We start from the raw sequence: 12,089 nt of genomic DNA on the forward strand, positions 1-12,089 counted from the left end.
AGAATAACATTATCAAAGCATATGAAGAAGAAAAACATTATACAAATATAAGGTCTCTCTGGAGCCAACAAGGGATGGGAATAAGATCATGCTAAGAGGGGTTAATGTAGTACAATAAGCAGTGGTGGAACTACCACCAGTTCAGCCAGTGCAGTTAGTGCATGGCCCACCCAATGGGAATTATTGCTAAACAGGGGCCCGGTCAGGCACCACAACCCTTTAAGAGCCTGACCGGGCCCCTGCAGTATTGGCAATGCCGAGAGGAATCCATACACATCTCCCCTCTCCCCCCCCCCGCCCCCACCAGGCAGGCAGTCAGCTTCAAACTCCCATCAGCGGCAGCCAGCCCCAGGAAGTCACCTACCTGCAACCAATAGATATGGAAGCAGGTGGGTGATTAACAACATGTAAATTACAGTTTGTGTGTGTGTGCCAGTGTGTATGTTTAGGTATGCATATCTGTGTGTATCTGTGTGTATGTATCTGTGAGTGTCAGTATGTATCTCTGTATGTGTCTTTGTGTGTATGTGCATTAATCTGTTTGTTTGTGTGTGTGTGTGTGTGTATGTTTTTATGTGTGACAGTGTGTGTATGGGTGTATCTGATCTGTGTGTGTGCCAGTGTATGTGTTTGTGAAGGTATATGTTTGTATCTGTGTGTATGTGTCTGTGTAGATATATGTTTGTATAAGTGGGTCAGTGTGCGTACAAGTGTGTATCTGTGTGCTCGTGTGTCTGCTGTTATTGAGTGTGCCCACATATGTGTATTAGTGATGTACCGAACTGTTCGCTGGCGAAAAGTTCCTGGTGAACATAGCGTGTTCGCGTTCGCCACGGCGGGCGAACACATGCGCGGTTCGATCTGCCCCCTATTCGTCATCATTCAGTAAACTTTGACCCTGTGCCTCACAGTCAGCAGACACATTCCAGCCAATAAGCAGCAGACCCTCCCTTCCAGACCCTCCCACCTCCTGTACAGCATCCATTTTAGATTCATTCTGAAGCTGCATTCTTAGATAGAGGAGGGAAAGTGTAGCTGCTGCTCATTTGATAGGGAAATGTATAGCTAGGCTAGTGTATTCAGTGTCCACTACAGTTCTGAAGGACTCATCTGATCTCTGCTGTAAGGACAGCATCCCCAAAAGCCCTTTTTAGGGCTAGAACATCAGTCTGCTTTTTTTTCCCTGTGTAATCTAATTGCAGTTGCCTGCCTGCCAGCTTCTGTGTCAGGCTCACAGTGAATACTGTGCCCACTTGCCCAGTGCCACCACTCATATCTGGTGTCACAATAGCTTGCATTTAAAAACAAAAAAATTTTTTTCACTGTAATAGATTGAATAGCAGTTAGTTGTCTGCAAGCGTCTGTGTGTCAGGCCTACAGCGTGTACTCTGCCAACCTCTGCCAGTGCACAGTGCCACTCATATCTGGTGTCACAATAGCGTGTATTTAAAAACAAAACTTTTTTTCACTGTTATAGATTGAATAGCAGTTAGTTGTCTTCAAGCGGGTGTGTCAGGCCTACAGCGTGTACTCTGCCAACCTCTGCCAGTGCACATTGCCACTCTTATCTGGTGTCGCAATAGATTGCATTTAAAAACCAAAAAACTTTTTTCACTGTTATAGATTGAATAGCAGTTAGTTGTCTGCAAGCGGGTGTCAGGCCTACAGCGTGTACTCTGCCAACCTCTGCCAGTGCACATTGCCACTCATATCTGGTGTCACAATAGCGTGCATTTAAAACCAAAAAAACTTTTTCACTGTTATAGGTTGAATAGCAGTTAGTTGTTTTCAAGCGGGTGTGTCAGGCCTACAGCGTGTACTCTGCCAACCTCTGCCAGTGCACATTGCCACTCATATCTGGTGTCACAATAGCGTGCATTTAAAACCAAAAAAACTTTTTTCACTGTTATAGATTGAATAGCAGTTAGTTGTCTTCAAGCGGGTGTCAGGCCAACAGCGTGTACTCTGCCAACCTCTGCCAGTGCACATTGGCACTCATATCTGGTGTCACAATAGCGTGCATTTAAAACCAAAAAAACTTTTTTCACTGTTATAGATTGAATAGCAGTTAGTTGTCTTCAAGCGGGTGTGTCAGGCCTACAGCGTGTACTCTGACAACCTCTGCCAGTGCACATTGCCACTATTATCTGGTGTCGCAATAGATTGCATTTAAAAAACAAAAGACAGTTTTCACTGTTATAGATTAGTGATGTACCGAACTGTCCGCCGGCGAACAGTTCCCGGCGAACTTAGCGTGTTCGCGTTCGCCGCGGCGGGCGGACACATGCGCAGTTCGATCTGCCCCCTATTCGTCATCATTGGGCAAACTTTGACCCTGTGCCTCTCGGTCAGCAGACACATTCCAACCAATCAGCAGCACTCCCTCCCTTCCACACCCTCCAACCTCCCTCCCAGCATCCATTTTCGATTCATTCTGAAGCTGCATGCTTAGTGAGAGGAGGGAAAGTTTAGCTGCTGCTGATTAGATAGGGAAATTGATAGCTATGCTAGGGTATTCAGTGTCCACTACAATCCTGAAGGACTCATCTGATCTCTGCTGTAAGGACAGCACCCCAAAAAGCCCTTTTTAGGGCTATAACATCAGGCTGCTTTTTTTTTTTTTTTTTTTTTCCTGTGTAATGTAATTGCAGGTGCCTGCCTGCCAGCTTCTGTGTGAGGTTCACATTGGATACTGTGCCTACTTGCCCAGTGCCACCACTCATATCTGTTTTTACAATAGGTTAAGCTTTACATTTAAAAGAAATAATTTTTTTTCACTGTAATAGAAGAGCAGTTGCCTGCCTGCCAGCTTCTGTGTCAGGTTGGATGCCTTGCCCATTTGCACAGTCAGTGCCACCACTCATATCTGTTTTAACAATAGGTTAAGCTTTACATTTAAAAGAAATAATTTTTTTTCACTGTAATAGAAGAGCAGTTGCCTGCCTGCCAGCTTCTGTGTCAGGTTGGATGCCTTGCCCATTTGCACAGTCAGTGCCACCACTCATATGTGTTTTAACAATAGGTTAAGCTTTACATTTAAAAGAAATAATTTTTTTTTCACTGTAATAGAAGAGCAGTTGCCTGCCTGCCAGCTTCTGTGTCAGGTTGGATGCCTTGCCCATTTGCACAGTCAGTGCCACCACTCATATCTGTTTTAACAATAGCTTAAGCTTTACATTTAAAAGAAATAACACATTTTCACTGTAATAGAAGAGCAGTTGCCTGCCTGCCAGCTTCTGTGTCAGGTTGGATGCCTTGCCCATTTGCACAGTCAGTGCCACCACTCATATCTGTTTTTACAATAGGTTAAGCTTTAGATTTAAAATAAATAATTTTTTTTCACTGTAATAGAAGAGCAGTTAGTTGTCTGCAAGCGTCTGGGTGTCAGGCCTACTTCAGCGTGTGCTCTGCAGACCTGTGCCAGCGTGCTTTGACAGTTGCCAATCATATCTGGTGTCTCTATAGCGTGCTTTTACAAAGAAAAAAGGTTTCCAGTGTAAGCTAATAGCAGCCAGTCAGTGTCCTTCAAGCGGCTCTGTCAGTCCTTCCTTCAGCGTGTGCTCTGCAGACCTGTGCCAGCGTGCTTTGACAGTTGCCAATCATATCTGGTGTCTCTATAGCGTGCTTTTACAAAGAAAAAAGGTTTCTAGTGTAAGCTAATAGCAGCCAGTCAGTGTCCTTCAAGCGGCTCTGTCAGTCCTTCCTTCAGCGTGTGCTCTCCAGAACTGTTCCAGTGCACATTGCCAATCATATCTGGTGTCTCTATAGCGTGCTTTTAAAAACAAATTTTTTTTTCACTGTTATAGATTGAATAGCAGTTACTTGTCTTCAAGCGGGTGTGTCAGGCCTACAGTGTGTGCTCTGCAGAACTGTTCAAGTGCACATTGCCAATCATATCTGGTGTCTCTATAGCGTGCTTTTACAAAGAAAAAAGGTTTCTAGTGTAAGCTAACAGCAGCCAGTCAGTGTCCTTCAAGCGGCTCTGTCAGTCCTTCCTTCAGCGTGTGCTCTGCAGACCTGTGCCAGCGTGCTTTGACAGTTGCCAATCATATCTGGTGTCTCTATAGCGTGCTTTTACAAAGAAAAAAGGTTTCTAGTGTAAGCTAACAGCAGCCAGTCAGTGTCCTTCAAGCGGCTCTGTCAGTCCTTCCTTCAGCGTGTGCTCTGCAGACCTGTGCCAGCGTGCTTTGACAGTTGCCAATCATATCTGGTGTCTGGCTTTGAGGACAGGTGTCAATCCATACCTGCCAAGTGACCCTATGTAGGGGGAACAGTCCCTATTCTGCTCTGTGTCAGTGTGTATCAGGGATTTGACTATCTTTATTCAGATTCAAAAATTACAATTCCAGGAAAAATTTAACAAACATTTACAAGAACATGTTATGCACATCATAGAAACAACGTAAACCTCTTTAAAGCCACAAACCTAAGACAAAAAATACGTACACACAATGTGTAAGGGTTTGAAAGAATATTCTGAATCCTTACATGTTTACTTTATCGTTTGTTTAATTTTTGTGAACCATATATAAACTACAAGCAGCGTGAAAACTATAAAAACTCAAGTGGCCATGCTGATCAAATTAAATAGTATGCTTTACACAGCGTATAAGGGTGATGTCACAGCACAACGGGAATGTAACAGGGGAAGAGGTGAAAGTCATCCTCCCCCTCCCACGACCCCGCCATATCTGCCAAGTGACCCTATGTAGGGGTAACAGTCTCTATTCTGCTCTGTGTCAGTGTGTATCATGGTCTCTGAGGACGGGGAACAGTCTCTATTCTGCTCTGTGTCAGTGTGTATCAGGGGCTTTGAGGACAGGTGTCAATGTTAGGTGATTTCTGCCCTTTATGGATTAAAAGCAGACTCTGCATCAACTGTGCAATTTTCCATGGGAGTTTTGCCATGGATCCCCCACCGGCATGCCACAGTCCAGGTGTTAGTCCCCTTGAAACAACTTTTCCATCACTTTTGTGGCCAGAAAGAGTCCCTGTTGGTTTTAAAATTCGCCTGCCCATTGAAGTCAATGGCGGTTAGCGCGGTTCGCCGGTTCGCGAACATTTGCGGAAGTTCGCGTTCGCCGTTCGCGAACCGAAAATTTCGGGTTCGCGACAACACTATTATAGATTCAATAGCAGTTAGTTGTCTGCAAGTGGGTGTCAGGCCTACAGCGTGTACTCTGCCAACCTATGCCAGTGCACATTGCCACTCATATCTGGTGTCACAATAGCGTGCTTTTAAAACTCAAAAACGTTTTTCACGGTTATAGATTGAATAGCAGTTAGTTGTCTTCAAGCGGGTGTGTCAGGCCTACAGCGTGTACTCTGCCAACCTCTGCCAGTTCACATTGCCACTCTTATCTGGTGTTGCAATAGATTGCATTTAAAAACCCCAAAACTTTTTTCACTGTTATAGATTGAATAGCAATTAGTTGTCTTCAAGCGGGTGTCAGGCCTACAGCGTGTACTCTGCCAACCTCTGCCACTGCACAGTGCCCCTCATATCTGGTCTCACAGTAGCTTGCACACATAGTACCACTAATCCCAAAAAAAATGACAGGCAGAGGCAGGCCACTCCACAGGGGCCGTCGTAGTCGTGGTGCTGTGATTCCCTTTTGCCCTAGAATAATGCCCAATTTTCAGAGGCTACGTACCCTGAACTTGAAAAGTTATGAGGACATAGTTGACTGGCTAACAGAGGACACCCAATCTTCTACAGCTTCCGCTAGGAACCTTGACGCACCATCCTCCCCCAGCTTAGCTTCGGGTACCTCTCAAGATACCACTCACCCGCCTACCGCCACCACCAACACTAGCACCACAGCAGCTTCACTTTATCTGTCAGAGGAGTTATTTACACATCCGTTTGAAGAAATGAGTGATGGGCAACCATTATTGCCAGAGGATGTAGATAACAGGGATATGTCTCAGTCAGGCAGCATTACACACATGGACCTACGGTGTGATGATGATGATGTTGTACCCGCTGCTGCTTCCTTTGCTGAGTTGTCAGATACAAGTGAATATCACAGCACAACTGTGATGTCACAGCACAACGGGAATCTAACAGGGGAAGAGGTGAAAGTAATACTCCTCCTCCCATGACCACGCCGGCAAGGACATGACGCTTTAAAGACGTGTTGTTGATGGAGGACATGCAGATCTTTTTAAGTCCTACGCATCGCCATAGCCCTTCGGGTTCCACCCTCAGAGAACGACTCGACAGACAGGTAGCAGACTACCTCGCCTTAACTGCAGATATCGACACTCTGAGGAGCGATTAACCCCTTGACTACTGGGTGTGCAGGCTTGACCTGTGGCCTGAGCTATTCCAATTTGCGATAGAACTTCTGGCCTGCCCCGCTTCAAGTGTCCTGTCAGAAAGGACCTTCAGTGCAGCAGGAGGTATTGTCACTGAGAAGAGAAGTCGCCTAGGTCAAAAAAGTCTAGATTACCTCACCTTTATTAAGATGAATGAGGGATGGATCCCGAAGGGACTGACAGTGGGCGATACATTCAACTAAAAAAGGCCTGATGAGATGAGCTGCCTTGGGCTAAAAATGGTGACCCTATGTAAGAGGAACAGTCCCTATTCTGCTCTGTGTCAGTGTGTATCAGGGTCCCTAAGGACAGTCTATGCTGACTTCCAGGTGCAAAAGACAGAGCTTAGAATAAATTATTGACAGGCAGTACTATTGTCTCCATGCATGACAAATATATACGTTTCCAAGTGACCCTATGTATGGGAAGAGTCCCTATTCTGCTCTGTGTCAGTGTGTATCAGGGTCTCTGAGGACAGGTGTCAATCCATATCTGCCAAGTGACCCTATGTAGGGGGAAGAGTCCCTATTCTGCTCTGTGTCAGTGTGTATCAGGGTCTCTGAGGACAGGTGTCAATCCATATCTGCCAAGTGACCCTATGTAGGGGGAAGAGTCCCTATTCTGCTCTGTGTCAGTGTGTATCAGGGATCCTTAGGATAGGTGTCAATCCATATCTGCCAAGTGACCCTATGTAGGAGGAACAGTCCCTATTCTGCTCTGTGTCAGTGTGTATCAGGGTCCCTGAGGACAGGTGTCAATCCATATCTGCCAAGTGACCCTATGTAGGGGGAAGAGTCCCTATTCTGCTCTGTGTCAGTGTGTATCAGGGTCTCTGAGGACAGGTGTCAATCCATATGTCAAGGTGTCAATCCATATGTCAAGGTGTCAATATGTCATATGTCAGGTGTCAATCCATATCCATTGTGATTTAGGAATGTTAGGTGATTAATGCCCTTTATGGATTAAAACCAGACTCTGCATCAACTGTGTAATTATCCATGGGAGTTTTGCCATGGATCCCCCTCCGGCATGCCACAGTCCAGTTGTTAGTTACCTTGAAACAACTTTTCCATCACTATTGTGGCCAGAAAGTCTATGGCGGTTTGCCCGGTTTGCACGGTTCGCCGGTTCGCGAACGTTTGCGGAAGTTCGCGTTCGCCGCTCGCGAACCGAAAATTTTATGTTTGCGACATCACTAATGTGTATATGTGAATACATCTCAGCATTCACACATCAAAGCTACATACAAACACCCTCCTACTATTAATTGCCAACACTACATACAAACAACACTACATACAAACACACTCCTGTAATAAAACACCATCAATATATACAAACACTAAAACTACACACAAATACACCCCTGCATTCAAGCACACTATACATGTACACCAATGCTTTTAACCCCTTAAGGACACATGACATGTGTGACATGTCATGATTCCCTTTTATTCCAGAAGTTTTGTCCTTAAGGGGTTAAGTAGCACATATGAACACTACACAGAAAATAGACCCCTCTATTTCACACACACATACTCTATAAATAAACATGCTTATATCACCGAAGAATATGTTGGCACTTTATAAATGTAAAGTACCAAGATAAAACAGTAATGATAAATACATTCAAACCCACAAAAACTGCTCACAAGTAAACCTGCAAGGATTGGCAAATGCAATTATCATGGGGTGTGTGCAACAGACAAGATCTATCTTACGCCCACCCTTGTGCTGGGGGGCGACGACAAATAATTATTTGCTCCGGGGTACTTTCTGCATTAGTTCTGCCACTGAATGAATATGACCAACAACAGAAAGAGTCTGGGAAAGTAATGGTCAATTTTGTTGGAGTATGCAAAGAGGTATATTCAAAAGCCAACTTACTTTTCTGTTTGGTACTGTGTTCTAATTTCTTCATACATGGTTCTCAAATTCTCAAAAAAAATGCCCTGTATTGATAGTAGGTGCTCAAATTTTGAAAATTGTTTCTTAAAACCTAACTATCTCTAGCCAGTCCATGCAGAAAAACAGGAGCTAATCTGAAATTAAAAAGTTGTATGAATGGGGTGCTGAGTTGGATCCAAGTATGTAGAAGGAAAGCGTCTTCGATGTGTAAAGATTTAAGGCAAAACTGCTACAGTGGTGAAGAGCTCAATAGTTTGAAGAATATTAGGTATATTCATAGAAGGTTTGGTAATGTATAATAAAAGGTGATCAACTCATTCATAGGTCTTCAGGACTGCAGAGCCAATTTGTATGCAAAGTGAAGGAAAGAAGCCTTTCTATGTTTCATATAAGAGGGTCAAGGGTGATGTTAAACAGCAGAGGCCAAATTACAGCTCTGTCTTGCACCTTTGCCGAGGACCAAAGGCAGGAAGTTATAGGCATTACTGGTGATACAGATACTAGGGTGGGTTTATAGTTGGGATATAAAGATAAAGGGGAACTGTCACTTTTCTGGAAAATACATCACTTAATAAAACAATGAAACTCACCCTAAACTTGCATTAACCTTTTTTCATGAGATGCTCAGCTTTCTTTTACATTTTTGTTGATGATTTAGCAAATGACACCAGGCAAGGCAATGTCAAGGCAAGCAGTGCAAACAAGGAGCGAATTGGAAATATATGTTTTCATTTATCTTTTTCCCTTTCTGTTTTCTCTATGCTGACTTCCAGGTGCAAAAGACAGAGCTTAGAATAAATTATTGACAGGCAGTACTATTGTCTCCATGCATGACAAATATATATGTTTCATAAAAGAAGGGAGTCCATATGTTCCATGTTATAGCTGATGAAATTTGCCCAGTAACTTTTTGTGTAGTGTTTGAAATCATAATTTTGCTCCAAATAGGTAGGGAATCTACAGTCCAGAGTCCTAGGATAACAAGATTAGTATAAAACTGTAGTGGTACTTACCCTTTCCAGGTGCCGGCCAAGGTCCTCTTTTCAAGCCGCGCGCGGCTCTGCTGCTGCACGAGCCGCGCGCGGCTCATCCGACGGCTGGAACTGGAAGGCGGGCAGTGACCGCGAGAAGCGGTCACGTGTTCCGCCTGACTCTAAGAGCGCGCCACGAGTCTCGGGCGCGCTCTTAAAGGGACAGTGGGAGCCTAAATTAGAAAAGGCCTCCCATTGGTCCCTGTCATGCCACACTCCCCATACAATTACCTTCTGGGGGCGTGGATATGAGAGGGACCAATCAAAATAGATGTTTAGTTATATATACTTACCTCTTTCCCTTAGTTCCTTGCCCTATCGTGGTTTCTGTTACAGTTCCCTTAAGCGCTTGTTGTGTTCAGTTGTGTTCCTTCGTATTTGACCTTGGCTTTGTATTCTGACTTTGTTTACTCTTTATCCTTATCTGTTCTGTTTGCCGGCTTGCTGTTTACTGTGTACCAGACCCCGGCTAGTCCTAGTTTATGCTGTCTCTTTGTGCCCTTGACCTCGGATCGTTCCTGACTCTGTACTTCTCCTATATACGTCGAGTCCGGCCACTCTAAGGACCGGTAGACGTATCTCCCCTCTGTGTTGTCTTCTGTTTAGCTGGATCCTGCGTGTTGGGGTATATTCTCGTTACAAAAACAACAAGTTCCATCACCAAGTTAAAAGTGTCTGTGATACTTAACTTATTAATGAAGTGGAAAAACTTGTCTATTTCCAGAGACTTTTCCCTCTAGTCTCCTGCACAGAAATATTTTTTTCCATATGCCTTTAATTGTGTGTTTACACTTTTGTTGTCCTGAGGTAGTCCACACTAATTGACAAAACACGTAGGACCTTTTTTAAAACGAGGTGAATTTTGTCTGCCTCGTTTACACACTGCATTGATTCATATTCATGTTTAAGCTGATGTCCTTCTGCTGAGTCCTTCAAGGAGTCCAGTAACAAATGGAAGCAGGCGTTTTGACACCCTACATTATCAGGGAAGGCCCTATATACATACAATACACATATGCAAAAGTAGCTTAGTCAGCAGCTTTAACCCCTTAAGGACACATGACGTGTGTGAAACGTCATGATTCCCTTTTATTCCAGAAGTTTGGTCCTTAAGGGGTTAAAGGGATACCGCATTCTTAGAGTGTTTGTAGTGCCTTGATTCCCCTGCTCTGTCCTTCTACAGAGCCTGATTACATATTAGGTGGCTGCTTATGGCCTTGGTTCAGAAAGGGGCCCACCAGCTCACGGAGGTAGATATTGGTGCAGACCACAATGCTCATCCACCAGACCTCCAGGAAGACTCTCCACTAGACCACCATGGAAAAATAAGCAGGAGGGGGACAAACAGACACACTCAGACAATATACACTCAGTCTCACCCGCCATTCAGCTTTCAGCCTTCTCCACACACACTCAGCCACTACATACACTCTCACACATATACAGTACATACAGTCACACACACAACACACACAGAAACAATGTTGAAGGCTCTTAGAGGGGGCCGATATATGGCACCCTGCCTAGGCTCCTTGGCAACCTTAATCTGACCCATCCTTATATTGAGCTTCAAGCTGTTTTTAATGTTTTAATGCTGAACAAGAGTACTTAGCAGCCTATCCCCTCTACGCTGATTTGACTAATGTGGAAGCATTAGCCTGAGCAGCAATGATGGGCTCTTATTGTCCGAGAGAGTCAGCTGACACCTATCAGCCTATCACAGTCACCCATCGCTGTTATGAATTGGTATGACTAAGGAAGTCATGGTAATGCGGCAATGCGTGTGGCATATACAATATAAATGGTGAAAAATAAAAGTTTCTTGTCACTTGCACTGTGGAATGAAAGTTACACGTGATTTAAAGCAGATATTATTCTTCCTTATGTTCTTTGTCATTTTTTCAAGCTTGAGGCAAGGACTATGAGTGTAAAAATTTTTAAGAAATTGTATCAAGTACATGTTCCACTGAGCAGTGTAAAGAACTACTAACTGTAGCTAAAAAATAGTCATTTTTATGCCAGGCTTGAGGACATAATCAAATTAATCTCATTATAATCCTGGCATGCTCTTCAGGGCACAAAGATCAGCTGGTGTGGGCACACATTCCCTAATTTTCTTCATAAACTCATCTGACTCTGCTATAACGGAAAAATTAAATGCCGAAGGGCAGAGGAGATGGTTAAGTCTCCTTGAGAGTATAATTTCTATTAAAAGGCTCATAAACAGGATCTGATTAGATGAAAAGATAAGGAATGTTTTAGTATGAGACGCGGGAGGGAATAAATGCCCTTTTTAAATCCTTTTGCAGTCGGACAACAAAAAAGCAGACATAAAAAAGCAAATGAGTTTATTTTTCAGTATTGTTCAGTAAAGTGCAAAATCTAGTTAAAAATTAAGAAAAATTGTACATTCCATGCTATTTATTGACAGGAAACGTGATCGTATGATAAGAGGGAATAGAAAGTGAAGTGTGTGTTGTTGTGCAGTATCCAACATTCTGAGCAGATTTTCTCCTGACAGTTGTTTGCTGCATACACCTGATGTATTAAAGGAAATGTTAAAAAGTCAAAATAACTGTCATCATACTTAAATAAATTTGGAAATGCCATCTTTGTGAGATCATGTGAAAATAAATTATGTCTACAAATATTTTTGCAATTATTGTTCAATGTGTATCTAAGGGGTGTCCAAAAGACTGATCACCAGATGTTGTAGGACTAAATCTCTTATGACGCTTTGCCAGCTTAAAGCCTGACCTTTTGGTCAATAATCTTAATGATTTCCTTGCCTGAGACTAGTAAAGAAATCTAGGGTTGTTTTTTATTATT

This window comes from Pelobates fuscus, chromosome 9 (genome assembly GCF_036172605.1).
Source record: "Pelobates fuscus isolate aPelFus1 chromosome 9, aPelFus1.pri, whole genome shotgun sequence".
Lineage (NCBI taxonomy): Eukaryota > Metazoa > Chordata > Amphibia > Anura > Pelobatidae > Pelobates > Pelobates fuscus.